Source organism: Protopterus annectens, chromosome 2.part0, assembly GCF_019279795.1.
Source record: "Protopterus annectens isolate FY-2018-M chromosome 2.part0, PAN1.0, whole genome shotgun sequence".
Lineage (NCBI taxonomy): Eukaryota > Metazoa > Chordata > Ceratodontiformes > Protopteridae > Protopterus > Protopterus annectens.
Genome location: NC_056728.1, coordinates 145,268,180 through 145,285,178, shown reverse-complemented (window position 1 = coordinate 145,285,178; position 16,999 = coordinate 145,268,180).

Sequence of the window (16,999 nt, the reverse complement as noted above, 5' to 3'; positions counted from 1 at the left end):
GTGGTATGTAGATTGGGTCTGAAGACAGACAAGACAGCATACAAGGCTGGTATATGACACATGTGGTGTGTAAATACCGTGGATGGGGAGTGTTGTTTGTAATGTGTACACCATTGAACCCCCATATGGAAGCAATAGGACCAAGGTCCCCACCCATGGACAGTCACAACAGCATCTACATGGTCATAAAGGTGCCTGGGCTGTAGGCTGTGCAGGAGTAGCAAGCCTGTCCACCCTGTGTATGTGTACTGCAGGGCTCCAGGTGATGTAGCACATGCCCCATGTCTCTTTGGAGCTCCCTATGCACCAGACCCTGGACCTGACTTTGGGTGACAGGGTTCTGTCTGTGTGTGTGCTCGTGCGGAGGGCACCATCTCCTGAGGTGGTTCCACCTGAAGGTAGTGCAGGACCAGTAGATGATAAGGTCCCATGGTGGGTCCCAGATGCGATGTGGCCTGGTAACTTGGCCAGATGAGGTGGGAGAGGTGGTTCTGCTGTCAACTAACCCCTACACATGCTATTGTATCACTATTATGAAACATATGTGGGCTGTAATAGTCCACACAATCCTGGAACATGTCCAACAGCATGCATAGATATCCCTAATAACACAGAACGGCAGATGTGCAGCAATTACATAGCATGCATACCACATGCACATGTGGAACCATAGTGGCACTGACAATGGCATGCAGGTAAAATAGTCTGTAACAGGCCAGAAAATATAGTGTCCCCACAGGGAACATGGCTACAAACACATAGCACAAAGCGTGATACAAACACATACCACAAAGCATGGTACAATAAAACATATGTCCCAATGGTAGGTAAGCTATCGACATACCAATTGCATTGTGTGAATGGTTTGTTGTAGCTGATATGATGGAGGGAGACAGAGATGTGTATTAAGAACTATGGTAACCCTGCTGTATGAGTTGCTCAGACCTGTTTCCATCTTTATGTCTTTCAGGGAAGATGTCTCATGCCAGACTACCAGCTTTCAGTGCTGCAGAAACTGAGGTAATCCTGACACACCTGATACAGCACTACCCGCTACTTTTTGGCAGGACAGCCCATGATCAGCAGGAGAGGACCGCCCTGTGGAACTATCTAGTCCACACGGTCAATGATGTCGGCCTGCAAAACCGCAGTTATGAGCAGGTCCAGCATCATTGTAGTGACCTGCTTCGCCATGTGCATCGGCATGCAGCTGCCATATGGGAGGACCACCTCACAATGGGGGGGCATGCCATCCATCCACCCCGACTCATATGGAGGAGCTTCTCAGCAGCCTTGTGGCACCTGCCCACCCGAAGAACCAACAACTGGCAGGGAGCATTGTGGAGGTGGGTGCCACCAACACACCAGCTGATGAGCTTGCAGGTAAGGCCCCAGGGCACATCATTAGACCACTGTTGTGTATGCATCCACATCTGTACAGGTAGGTCATGCATATCTGAGATGTCATATACATAGTCTGTTGCTGTGTAGTAGTAATACACAGTTGTGCATAAGGTGTAGTATTGTGGACTTCTACTGTTGATGCACCATAATGCTGCACCCACCCTTTATGAATGCCACAGCTGTGGCCACTGACAACAACTCTCTCACACTCTTATGTAGGTCCCTCCAGAATACCACCAAGGCAGCAGCCTGTAGCCGGTGAGTATGGTTTATGTTCATGCTTGCCAATAAATCGGGCATTTAATAGCTATGGGATATTCCATGCACACATCTAACACACCTACCCATACTGCATGCTGTACATGTTCAAGTTTTGTCGCTGCGAAATGCACTGCATCACAGTAGAGTCCATGATGGGGTATCAGAAGGGTACATCAGACACATGCAAGATAACTAACATCCTGTCATTGTGAAATGTGTCCACAGGGATGAGAAGAATGGCGGGACACATGGCCTACAGTAGGGACATATGTGAAACAACACCCTCATATGGTGCTACAACAATAAATATACTTGTATTACAATAGCAACCATTACAGATTGACACTATGGCATAACATATTACTGTGGTCCACATAATTAGCTGGTAGTAGGCTGCTGCATGCAGCGTCCCATTCGTGGGACACTGCAAACTGACACATGTGTAGGCCATAGTTGTCAAGCATCTGCAAAAAGGCTGGAGGTGGGGAGGGTGTGTCATCATGACACAACAGTGCACTGCAGCAGGAATGCTACATATGCTAAGAATGGCTGTATCTGCACACAATCAGGTTCAGTAACTGTGGCAAACGTAACCCTAACTCCACAGCAATAGTGACAGCAGTGTGTGAACTCCAAGGGATGTGCCCATGAGTAGATCTTGCAACCATGCAGAGTTGTGGGACATGTGTAGAGCCTCCCCCATAGCCATGGTAAGGTCTGGCAGATGCCAGTGTAATAGTCTTGTATAGGTCATACATGCACCGCTGATGTTGTGATCTGTAAACCAGACATCAGGCATTCACAAATGGCATCTGTCCACATATCATCTCAGGTATGTGTCGCGCAAACTCATAGGGGCTGCGAGCATTACAGCTAAAATAACTGACACAGTACTGCACATGCAGCAATGGTTTGTACACCTGTGAGGTATGGTGCACAGTGCAAGGCAGGGTGCAGAACAGGTCCACAGTAACACTGTGTACATGGGTGCATTGTTATCAAGGGGAAGGGCCATCACCTACCAACACAGCCCATGCATCACACACATGTATACTGGTGCTAGCATGAAGTCACTATAGCTGCACTGCATGCTGTTGAGTACCATATGTAATGCATGCTGACAGAAGGGTAATGGGAGGACTGTGTGTACAAAAGTTGTGCAACCTCACATGTAGGTGTGTGGGGGGGTGTTTATTGTGTCTGTAAGTGCAATCTGGTGCAGTGGAGTGTGGTTGATACATGTCATATGTGTGTGTGTACATGTGTGTCTGTTTGTGTGGGTGTCCATGTATGCACAGGTGTTTGTGGGGTTGATCACATGGCAGTACTTCTCCTTGGGATCATGCCGTCCATGGACATGGAGTGACACATGAGAACCCAGGAAAACTTGTCTGATATGTGATCACCAGACAGATGATAGTATAACAAGGTCTGTAGCATGGAACATGCATTGGGAGGGAAAGTACACACCAGGTATACACATCATATTGCTATCAGCAGATAGATAACTGACTACCCATTTATGCAGCACTACTGATGCAATGGGGAATTACCAGAGCACACCAATGAGTGTATACAGATATTACTGTTGTCCACATGATAGGTTGATTGTGCAGCAGATGTGGCATGGACTGAGCAAGACTGTAGAATGAGACTCCAGTGTGTGAAATATGTAGTGAATGTAGTAGCCCATACCATATAGGGGCCATGTACACGATGACTGGACATACACAGGGTTAACACTGGATGACAGCAGTGAGGCCATGTACAACCTACTCCACTCAAGTCAGGGATGTGATGGCGTAACAGGTCATGTGTTGTGATCACATGTGTAGGTATGGATAGGAATGATATGTTAATGGGTAGTATTAATGAGTGTATGTTAGCAAGTGCCATGCAGGATGGGGAACATATATAACTGAATGTGGGACTGTCTGTAAACCCAGGGACAGGGAGGTAGTAAGGGGGACTGTCAGTGTGTGTGTGTGTGTGTGTGTGTGTGTGTGTGTGTGTGTGTGTGTGTGTGTGTGTGTGTGTGTGTGTGTAAATGTGTGTACTGTTATGCAATGCTGTACAGGTCTTAAAGTGTGTGTTTGTTTCCCCTACAGGTGGCGAGGTGGGTCAGGGTCGCTCCTGAATGCAATCTGAGGTTGGTGTCTGTACAGACACCGATGATGATGATGATGGTACTGTTGAGGCACAGGTGGGGTTGTCAGAGACCAACACTGCACCATCATTTGTCATCACCCTCCTAGCCACCCCAAGCCTGCACACAGTTACAGTGCCCATACACACCCCATCACCAGTGGCCATAGCAGACAGGACAGTTGGCAGTTGGTGCCAGTGCCCAGGAGAGTGTGGTTTCCATGCTGACTGTGTCGGGTCTCAGTTGGCATAGCCAGATGTCTGGCAGGGCACCACATAGGTGGATGTACCTTGGTGTTCGTGGGAGGGCCTCTAGTCATCATGCCCTGGCAGAGGTGCCACAATTAGTACCACCAGGCACATGTTTCAGGCTGTCATGGAGGCACAGGCATGTATGGAAATGTACACCAGACAGGGCCTGGGGCTGCAGAAGGCTGCGTTCTCATCTGTAAGTGACAACATCTGTGAACTTGCTTCTGCCCTCCATGAACAGAATGAGATCATGGATAGATGGTGGGGTGAGATGGTGGGCCTCCTCGACCGTGGTATGTCCGTGCTTGAAAACTTGGTGGGAGTGGTGTGACGGCCACATGGACATAGGCCAGAAACACCAGCAGCTGGCGGTCGATGTGGATGTGCTAGGACACCAAGCTGCTCCTGTAATGACAGTACCAGCCCCAGCACATCACTGGGGGTGCTGTCCACCCCACACTACAGCAGGCCCTGTGCATGTGGCCCTGGCCAGTTCCAGGTGGGACACGGTTCCAGCGGATATCTGTCATCATCAGGGGAAAGTAGCACATCAAGGTCTGTACCTGCACATGCCCATGAAACCCCTGGCAGGCACAGTCACTGTGTCTGTGGCCGGATGCGGTGAACTGCACACTCTGCCAGGTATAATCTGCAGCTGTTCAAAAACACCTGCATAGGGCAGCCACATGGCAGAACTGTGTGCATGCATACCCACACAATATGCAAACACACCTAGGGCAATCCTGTACCAACACACACCACATCACCATGCCCCAATCAAAGAATTAAACCCCTCACCCACACAAATGGTGTCAAATGTATGGACCACCCTCGGCCTCTGGCAAACCAGCAACACACCCTGTGCATATGATGATACCTGTGCCACATCCCTGTCATCCATAATATCGATGCAGGGACAGGCTAATATTGTTCTGATGCACATGGTGACTGTAATAGAGTGCAGCAATGTAATTCAGTGTAAGATGTTTTCAGGGGTAATGTGTAATGCATACATGTCATGTAGTGTAGCCATCCAGCTATGGTGCATTTCAGCTGTTAGTAACACTGACTGATTTTGATCTCCATAATGTTATCCATTTGTGTTGTAGGTGTACATGTGTCAGCAGGAGGATGATCTGCAGTCATATTCCACAAGGGTTAGGGCACTGTGGTGACACCATGGCTGTGACATATCCAGTGTACAGTTGCACACATGTCACAGGTTGTTATAACAGTTATTGCCTGTGCCACATTGACAGGTGACCTGCTGGGACATGTATAATCTGCAATCTTATGTCAACCCATCTACATACATGCACATCCTTACTTGGCAAGACTGTGACTAGACCCCTACCTAGGTATGTAGTGCAACTGAACTGTGTGACTTTAATTGTACACACCACACACCATTTAGGGTGAGGTGTGTACTAGGTTACATGTTACATGCAGAACATCCACAGACATGTACAATATGGCAATGGGGGATGTAATGGTTGTATATGGACAATACATAGTGTGTCATACCATCATATACACATTGACAGACACATGACAGGCAGACACACATCTTAGAGACCTGGACTTATTGGTGCTAACTAACTAGTCTGTGTGTCCAATGTGTTACAGGTAGGCTACACACAGCACATGCGTAACTAGGCTGTATTGTGGTATTGGTTACCTGTATGGTTGATGGTGACAGTGGTCACCAAAAAGTGTTATGTGGGATATATACCAGGTGTACCATGGTGTAATGACAGTGTACACAGCACCCGCATGTCCCAGTGAATATTGTAGGCACTGGAACCCATTATGACACTCTGACATACCCACTATCACACATTGCCCATGACGGTAATACAACCCATTGTATATCACAACAGTGGTACTACAGGGATATGCATCTAATGCACATACCACAGGCATAGTAGGTGTTGCATTGCCATGCCTCACCTATGGGCAGCGACAACACTATCTGTACTACTGTGTGGCAATGTATAGTGTAAGAGGAGTATGTGGCCTCGGAATGGTGTACCCTACAGATATGCAGACATGCACACATACACACACTTGGCAGACCTCAATGGGTTTCCCATGCCTATCGACCCATTTGTACAACACTGTTGTGCTGGTACTGCAAGGGACATGTAGCAGTTAGGGAGAGAAGTGTAAAAGGGTACATGTCATGTCCAATACAGCAGTGGCCCCATCTGACTATGGCAATGGGTGTTGAGGTGGTTGTGAAGGCTGTCATGGAATTCCCAACTACAAGTGTGCTAATACACAAACACTGCTATCCTCAGTAATGCAGTACTGTGGTGCATTGCTAAAGGTGGTCATAGCTGTGTACCTGGCTATTGTCCATGGAGAGATTGGTTGTGTAGGGGGGGTGTGTACATTGGTATCATGCCACCTGCCATGTGCCAGCAGGCAGTCTATCGACAGACACTACGTCAGTGACCATCAGGGTGGGAGTGACACACATCAGCCAATCCTCTGGGAGCTTCTGCACATGGCCACTGAGGTGATCCGGTTGACATGTATGTAACATGTATATGTATTACAACACATGGTTAGTGTCTGTGGTGGAGAACTGTACTCAAGCATGTTCTGTTGACTGTGATAGTGTAGTGTAGGTACCCATGGCATGTGGCCCATACAGGGTGCTGTCTCCTATATGTGACAGGTAGTACACAGCTGGCCAGACATGTCAGTGTCAATCAAGAATAGGTTGTCTGTACATATCCCAGCTGGATACCTGCCATCTGCACATCTGTAGCTGGACTAACAGATATCAGTTTGGTGAGTAGCTATGCAGTAGAATGAATATGTTGACAGATGGATGTTTGACAACAATATGTATGCCATTACTACATATTGTAAGCCCTCACTAACATGTGCTGTGCAGACGGTACTCTACAGTTGCATTCCACATGTCTGATTATTATCCAATAGGGGATATAAACAGTGACACAGCCCATACACCAGGAACATGACAGTGAGGCCTCAGAGTGCAACTATGCCCACAGGTGTACTTGTTGTCAGTAGTAATGTTAGCACTCTACCCTTGCCTGGGACAGCACTGTCAACAGTAGTAATGCCATGTTGCACTACATGCCAGTGTGACAGCATGCACCCTGTGTTGCTAACCCTGCATGCAACACATTCACATGGATAACAGTGCTGTGCAGGTCTCATATACTTGTGTGTCCCAGACATGACACTCAAAACCCTTTGCTACTATAATGACAGCACATAGACACATGTACCATGCATGGCATTACATGCACTTATTACAGATGTCATTTCCCAGGGTTTGATATAGCCTTGTATGTCAAGCAGAGATAACCTCCAAGTAGACAATATGCCACAGAGTATAGCTGGAGGTTTTCTAGATGGTCAGCATAGGGCATCTGCTTTAGGCCTGTGATTCTTATAGTAAGGTACTTCTGTGGCCTTCCCGGCTGTCGCAGATGTCTTGTGAGGTACATACCAAATGGGGCATTGTACTCTATACTGGGTGTAATGAGGAATGAGTACAGTGGGACAATTACCTCCTTTTTTCTGGATGAAAAGCCCTCAATGATGAGGTGTGCCACATAGAAGGATTTCCTTACTGTTGTGGCAATGTGATTAATGAAGGTGAGACCACTGTCCACCTGTGTCCCTATGTCTGTTGTCACACTTTCAGTGTTTAGTGTACTGCCACCTATGTGGTAATTCATGGGTACATGGTATTTCCAAAGGGGATAACTAGACATTACTTGGCATTAAGCTTGAGCCCATGGCTCTGGTACCAAGCATCTGTTTCTGTAAGGCCTTGTTGTAGAATAGCCACATCATTTGGGGATGCAAAAATGGCTCCCAGTTTGCAGTCATCTGTGAACTTTGTTATCAAGAGTTCTGTAGTCTTAGCCTGTATTTCAGAGAAGCAGATGCCAAACAAGAGCGGTCCCAGGACTGAACCTAGAGGTACTCCACTTGTCACTTGTCTGGAGCCGGGATTTCAGTTGGCTACTATTACTGTCTGGGTTCCATCAGTAAGTTAGTTGGCAACCCATCAAGTGACGCACGGGTTTATGGCCAGCTTCATCAGTTTAGCTATGTCTCCAGAGTGGGGGATGGTGTTGAAGGCCTTGGCCAAGTCCAGATAGGCTGTATGGACCACCTTACCCTCTTCCACAGCTCCAGAGACTGATTCAAAGTAGTCAATCAGGTTCAGGAGACAAGATCGGCCCTTCACGAGCCCAGCCTGGGTAGGGTCCAGTGTTTGATGGTTGCCAATGTCTTTTTTTTTATAAGTTCCATGATAATGCATTCAATGCCGTTGCAGATCAGGCTCATCGGATTGATGGGACAGTAGATCCCGGGATCCAAGGTGGATCCCCCCTTGTGGTGTGTGATAACTGTAGCTGTGCGCCACTCAGTGAGATCGAAGCCTGAGGTGAGGCTATGATTAAACATGACACTTAGGTGAGGTGCAAGTTTATTTTGTAGATCATGTAGTACACAGCCCGGGATGTCATCTGGTCCCATGGATGCTGTATTCCTAGCTGTGGAGAGTGTGCTTTCTACCTGTGTGGCCGTGATTACTGGAATTTGGCAATCTTTTGGTACTGAGAGGAAGGTGAATGTGCCACTAAATCGATCTGCCTGGATATTGGCAAACTCCTTGGAATCAGTATAATTAATGCCATTTCTGTTGTAGCTCAGAGCAGCTCTGAGCATTGCCGTTTAGATTCTGGACATAACTATAGAATGCTTTGTGGTTGTCTTTGGAATCTTTGGCAATTATATTTACGTAACAAGCTTTGGGGGATTTTGAGGTATCTCAGCTTCTTACTGAGGCTGGTAAGGGAGCAGTTTGCATTTTGGGATGATTCTTTTTTCTTCAACAGTTTCTTCCTTTTATTGTATAGTTTGTTTATGGCAGTGGAGCACCAGACTGGCTTCCTTTTTTGGAGTACAGGGTATTGGTTCTATTTGGGATGGCACAATTCATGCACGAGTGGATGTGCTCATACAGTGCCTTAGTGTAGGATTCACCAGTTGCACTTTCAGCTCCTGTCTCCATGGGTGTCATGAAGTTTGTCACTTCTGACTTGAGTAGCATGATGTTGGCTTTGTAGAGGGTTTTTATGGCAGTTTCCTTACTGGCAGGTGGGATGTGGATGTCAACGGTGATCACCTTATAGTCAGACCTGACCAATGAGGGGGTGACCACTGGTGTGGAGCATCTTTCTCCCATGTTGGTAATGACCAGGTCTAGGATATTGGATTGTCATTGGTTTGACAATGGATTAGTTGATCCAGGGGGTTGGAATGTATGAATTCTAGGAACCGTTGGTAAAAGGTGTTGGTATACAAGTAGTTTTCCCAGTTAATGGCAGTGTAGTTGAAATCAACCAGTATTATGGTGTTTGGTTGTGTATCTTAATATTGTCCAGTATGTTTATAAAGGTGTAGTGAGAGTCTTGGGGCATGGTGGGGGATCAGTAGCAAGTTACAATTTGGATTGCAGTCTTACCTAGTGTTAGTTGCACCTGGAGATACTCAGATGCATTGTGTTGGGAACTAGACTGGAGGTGTGAATAACCTTGGTGAATATGGACACTCCTCCACCTGTAGTGTTGTGGTCTTGGTCTGGTGCCCAAAATGTGTTATAAGAGTTGTAGCCTGGTATTACAGGTGTGCTGTCTGGACCATTGAACCAGGATCCATTTACTGCACAGATATCGATGTTACTCATTTGTAGGTGTGCCTCAAGAGAGTGTCTTTTTAGGTTTAGACTTTTAGCATTGAGTAGCATTACCTTCAGTTTTGCATGTTTGTATCTGTTATTGTGGTGGTTTTGTCCTTTGAACCTTGTCTAGATAAGGCACAATGGGGGTGCCAAGAGGTGAAGCCAGTAGCCTGAATCCCAGGGGCAACAGGTGCAGACCATCTCTGGCAAAGCATTGTGGTTTGTCAATCATGTTGTCCCAGGCAGACAGATACTGGATCCCCTATGCATGACATCAGAAGCTTAGCCACTTGTTGAAGTCATTGATGTGTATATGTATATGTGTGAGTGTTTATATGTGTGTATATATATATATATATATATATATATATATATATATATATATACATATATATCTCCATATATGTATGTGGATATGTATATGTCCATATATGTACGTGGATATGTATTTGTGTATATATCTATATAGATATATGGATATATGTATACACATACATGTTTACCATATGTCCAGAACATGGAGTGGATTCCTACCTCAGCACCAATAGTCCCAACCCCTTAGTGCAGGTATATATGTAGAATGTTGCTACTGTCATAGGGGTGTCTTAACAGACATGTTGAGTGTAGGAGGTCACATCTGCTGAAGACATGTGCATCATTGGCTACAGACAGACATCCTAAGGGCATCATAGTACAGTATATGTGGACAGTCTGGCACTCTGTGGTCAGTTCAGAAGTGTACACATGTCCACTTCATGCGAGACATGTGGACCACGCCTCCCAATGTGGATGTTACTAGCCATGTACATGGGTATATCACGACAATACTGGAGGACATATGCCCACACAGTGTATGAGCGCACACATGCCAGTCTGTCCTGACACATAATACCTGGTGGTGCTGAGTTCACATGGCCAAATACTACCCAGTAGATACATCTGTACAGCATACCACTGCTTTGTCAGATATATACAACAGTTATGCTGGCCTGGCAGCAGTATGTCTTGCAAATAACTGGACATAACAGCACACTGGGTAATTACAGTAGGCTGCTAGGCATGTCAAAAAGCACTGGGCAAACTACAGGCAGACTGCCACAACACTGGACTACATATTGTATGGGGGAATACACATGTACCTGCAATTATAGCAGGCTCGACACACAGATCACAGCACAGCGTAGCAGACACCTGTGAGAAAACACATACCCACATCCAGTGTCAATGCAGCCACAGCCACATATGATACCCAAGCTTAATATGATACTATAACGACTGTCTGATAAACACCATCCTCATATGTGCCACTCACACACTAACCCTACATACACTGGGCATGGCACAGTATGGTCCGATGGCTGTCTGTGGTATGGGACACGTGTGTGTCTGGCCCTACAGACATGTGAGCCAATAGCGTACCATACACTGGAGCAGCATGTAACATCAGATAGAACAGGACTGAGAACAATGGCGTCTACCACAGTCTGTATGCGCAATACACATACTGTTGTCAATCATCCTAACTCAGGGGTCTACAACCCGTGGCTCTGGAGCCACATGTGTCTCTTCCACCCTGCTGTAGTGGCTCCCTGTACCTCTGAGGATTAATGGACACTTTACCACACACACACACACACACACACACACACACACACACACACACACACACACACACACACACACACACACACACACACACACACACACACACACACACACACACAGATCAAGCAATCCCAACACAGGAACACAATTATGGACATATGTTAGGTATTGTTCTTATACACTTAGTTATTTTATATTTAGTATAACTATATATGAAACCGTATATGCTCTGCTATCTTCATTTTAGGATCAAAAAGACTGAACTTCTTCAGACAGACATCAAAAGGTAACAAATGTAAAAAAACTCCTTAAATACACAATTAACAACACATGATACATTTGAATGGACCAACCAACTGGTTAAAACTCACTGACATCAATGTGTGGGAAAAAGCTGATCTCAAAACTTCTTAAAGTACTACTGCATACAAAAGTCAAATCTATGAAAAATGTGTTTTAAAAACAAAACAAAATGGGAATATATATAAACATAAAATGTTTAAAATGTCTGAAACCAAAAAACATGGTATGTAAAACCTTTTTAATGACAAAAGGTAAAAAGTAAAAAATAATAGATGAAAAGTAGTAATAATAAAATTACCTCTGCATACTTCTAAATTTCAAAATGCAAGCTAAACTTACTCTGTCATTGAGACCTGGAAGTCTATATGAACAGAGTTTCAGCTGCCAAATCACTTCTAGGCGCTCTAATAATAGTTGGAAAGGACCCCCCCCCCCCCGATGTCAAAGGAAACCTGTCCTAACACCCTAAAAGTGAAACTGTGCTGGGGGTGGTCATTAACATGTTACGCCAAAGCATTTTCACACTTGTTTTTCCTAATACAGTATAAATGCTCATAGATTCTTTCATTAAAACCTCTGTCAGGCTTGCCCACATAAAATGCTGGGCAAGATTGGCAGCAAGCCAAATAAACAACCGATCGAGATTTACAGTTGAATCTACCAACAGAGGAGAAAGAAGACCCAGCAATTTTAAAGCTCGAACCAGTGGCAATATGCCTACACATGTTACAACTCTCACATTTGAAAGTGCCCTCTATTCTAACACGAGTGTCCTTTTTTGTTTCTAATATCCATTTGTGGTTGTCACCCCTCCTATATATAAACCTAGGCAAAGTACCAAACCTGGCTTGTAAGGCATCATCACACAAGAAAATACTCCAAGTATAAGGCCACTGGCATTGCAAACAAAAAATAAGTACAAAAATCAACTTTTAATTTTTTTTAGCCAATCTCGGCTGTTTAAGTGTAGGGAAGTGGCACGCAAACGGGATCGGGGGGAAATAATAAAATAAACCTAAAATAAGCAGTCTAACTAAAATCACTATTCTGTCATGCAAGTCAATGGCAGGCAGAAGACAACCTGGCCAGTGAGTAGTGGTTACTAAGGGGGGAGGCTCAGTGTAAGACATGTAACTATGCATTACCAGGCAATCCTATGCAAATGAGGGGAAGCATAGTGAATCCCAGTTTTCCCCAGCATGTGAGTCAGTTCCCAACAGTGTAAGAGTAGAAATAGCTTGGTGCAAGCCTAGGAGTTAGGTGACATCATGGGGGGGTGCCAGGCATACTGTAAGCGGATTGGAGCCCTGTGGCTCGGGTTTGCTCCTAGCTTAGCACAGCTAAGCTAGGGGTGTGTCTAAACCTGTCTAGCACTCTTTACAAAGTCTAAGCAGGTGTGCGTGCCACTCACTGGGTTTTACAGGAAGAAAAAAGAAGTTGAACTAGGAAATAGCAGCAGTGTGCACATTTGAGCACTCTGCGAGGCGCGCACACGGGCTTAAACAAGAAGGCAATGGGAAGGGAAAACAGCAGTAGGAAGACAATCAAGGAGAACTAGCTTAGCTGGCAGGTGAAATGTATCAGAATCAGCCAATTACACAGGCAGCAGACCAGCCCAGCCCAGAACACTACTATAAACTAAGCACCTTCCCCTCTGGTTTTTCTCACACTCTACACCACCGGTATAAACAACTGGGGAACTTTTAACACTTACAACAGCAAAATTATAGGGGCTGCAATAGCTATCATACAACTTGTGGAAGAGGCTGAGGGTGCTGAGTATGTGAATGATGTTGACCAACCCACAGTGAGGAGGCGGAGAAGAGTGTACAGACCAAGGGAAACCTACCAGGGGATACATGAGCTGGAGATAGTGCAGCGCTATATGGTGGACAGGGACCTCCTATAGCAAATTGTTGAGTCGTGCCGGCCACGCCTGACACACAGAACTAACAGAGGGGAACCCATCCCAGTGGATACCAAAGTATGTGTAGGCCTAAGAATACTAACTACAGGTACCCTTCAAAGGTCAACTGGGGATATGATGGGGATTTCACAGGGATCACCATCCAGGGTACTCCACCAGTTCCTGGATGCCATGTCAGCACATGTCGGTGAGCACATATATTTCCCCAACACCCGTGAGGTGTTGGGGAACAATATCAACTGTTCCACCAAATATCAGAATACCCTGAGGTTGTGAGTGCTATAGACTGCACGCACATTTGCATCAAAGCACCACCCGGTGAGCAAGGTAGGGTCTACATCAACCGCAAGGGCTTCACCTCCATCAACTGCCAGATCGTGTGTGATGCCCAGGGCATAATAATGAATGTGTGTACTGGCTGCTCTTTTAGCTATTACGATTCCCACATCTGGCATCTGACACAGCTGTACCAGAGATTTGCCATTGGGGACATCCCTCACGGTCACCTAGTGGGGGATGCGGGATACGTACTGGAGCCGTGGCTAATGACACCCATCAGAAATGCACAACCACCTGAACAAGAACTCCATAATGAGGCACACACACAGACCAGAATTATAGTAGAACATGTGTTTGGGATGCTCAAGTCACAGTTCCGATGCCTGGACACATCCGGTGGAGTTGTTGATGTCTTGTGAGGTACATAGCAAAAGGGGCGTTGTACTCTAGTATGGATCTAGTGAGTGATAAGTAGAGGGGAACAATGTCCTCTTCTATCCTGCATGAGACACCTTTTGTGATGAGGTGTGCCGTGTAGAAGGATGTCCGGACTACTGAGGGGATGTGATTATCACAGGTGTGTCCACTGTCCACCTGTGACCCAAGGTATCTTATAACACTTTTAGTGTTAAGTATACTACCGCCTATGTTGTAGTTCATGGCTACAGAGTTTTTACAAGATGGGATGACAATGCACTTTTTGGCATTTAGCTTATGGCTTTGACACCAGGCATTTGTCTCAGTGCGGCCCTTTTGTAGGATGTCCACATCTTCAGTAGTTTTGATTATGGCTCCTAGTTTGCAGTCATCTGGAAACTTCATTGGCCACAGAACTTCTATATTAAAGTTTACCTCAGGGAAGTAGATTCCAGACAGGACAGGACACAGGACTGAACCCTGTGGTACTGCACTTGTCTCTGGTCTGATGTCGTACTTGGAGTCTGATACTTTCACAGTGTGTGTTCTGTCAATTAGCCAGTTGGCATCCCATCTTGTGACATAGCGATTTATACCTGGTTTAGTGGGTTTATCTATAATTCCAGAGTGGGGGATGGTGTTGAAAGCCATGGCAAGATCTACATAGGCTGTGTGAAACACCTTACACTTGTATACGGTTCTGGTGACTGCTTTAATGACGTCTATCAGGTTTAGGACACATGATCTGCCTTTTACAAACCCAACATGGTTGTGGTCCAGTGTTTGGAGATTACCAATGTCTTTTTTTATCAGTTATATGATGATACATTCCATGGCCTTGCAGAGCAGGCTCATAAGGCTAATGGGCCACTAGATCCTGGGGTCCATGGTGGTTTCCCCCCTTGTGTAGTGGGATAACCGTCACTGTGCGCCATTCAGCAGGCACAAAGCCTGAGGTGAGGCTATGACTGAACATGATACGTAGGTGTGGTGCCTGTTTGTTCTGTAGTTTGTGTAGACCACAGCCTGGGATGTTATCTGTTCCCATGGATGCTGTGCTCCTGGCTTTGGAGAGTGTTTTTTACCTGTGCATCCATGATGACAGCAACTTTGCAGTCTTCCGTTATAGTTTCATAGTTTCATAGTATAGTACTAGGCTATCTGCCCTGGGGCATTTGTAAGCCTAGCCATAGTGATGTGGCTTTTGCCACCCCATGAAATGGTACAAAAATGTACAGAATAAATCTAGAATATGTGCCTCTGTCTAGTAGTGACACAATGAAGGTCCCCTTATATAATAGAATTAGTTTACTGTGCCCCTGTCTAGCAGTGACACAGATGTGACCCCTGGGGTAAACTTTTGATCTCCCATCCACTCATCAAGATTTCTCTTGAAGAGAGTCAGAGAGGGGCTCTGCCTAATACGAACTGGGATCCTGTTCCAAAGCATGGGAAGCCCCTGGGTTATGAATCTATCCCTCCAGCATGTCCTATTCATACTTGTGCCGAGGTTTAAGTCTTTAGCTCTCATGATCCTGATGGATTTGGATTTTTTGAGGTGGAGCATGTCCATCAAATCCTGATTGGACATGGACTTGTACGTCAGGCAGAGATCACATCTGAGCAGGCGGTATGCTACTGAATAGAGCTGAAGTTTCTTTAGTCTGGCGGAATAAGACATATGTTGGAGACCCTTGATCCTTTTGGTGAGGTACTTTTGTGGTCTCTCCAGCTGTTGCAAGTGCCGGGTGAGGTACATACCAAATGGGGCATTGTACTCAATCATGGGTCTGATGAGGGAGGAATATAGGGGTACAATGACATCCTTGGATCTGGATGTGAATCCCTTCATGATGAGGTGTGCAAGGTAGAATGTTTTTCTAACCACTTTGGCAACGTAGGTGTCAAATGAGAGGTCGCTGTCTACTTGGGTCCCTAGGTCTCTGATTACTTTTTCTGTACTCAGTGTGTTACTGTCTATGTGATAATTTGTGGGTACTTTGTTTTTTCCAAAAGGGATGACTATACATTTTTTGGCATTTAGTTTAAGGCCGTGACTACGGCACCAGTTGTCCGTTTCAGTGAGGCCTTTTTGTAGGATGTGTGTGTCTGCTGGTGTATCGACTATGGCGCCTAGTTTGCAGTCATCTGCGAACTTTGTCAGCCACAGCCCTCCCATGTTTGCTTTAGCATCTGAGAAATAAATGCCGAACAAGAGGGTTCCCAGGACAGATCCCTGTGGGACACCACTTGTGACTGGCTTTGAGTCTGACATTGCTCCAGCGATTTTAACTTTATGGGTTCTGTCCTTTAGCCAGTTTGCAACCCATCTAGTGACATAAGGGTTTACTTTTAAGCTGTTTAGCTTATCTATGATGCCTGAGTGGGGTATTGTGTCGAAGGCCTTAGCCAAGTCCAGGTATGCTGTATGGACTGCTTTGCCCTTATCAATGGCTCTAGTAACTGTTTTGAAAATGTCAGCCAGGTTTAAAAGGCAGGATCTGCCCTTCACAAAGCCAAACTGGGTGGGATCAAGTGTCTGTAGGTCCCCTATGTCTCTGTTTATGAATTCCATAATGATTATTTTCATAGCTTTGCAGACCAGGCTAGTTAAGCTTATGGGGCGGTAGTTTCCAGGGTCTGTAGAGGCACCCCCCCTTGTGGAG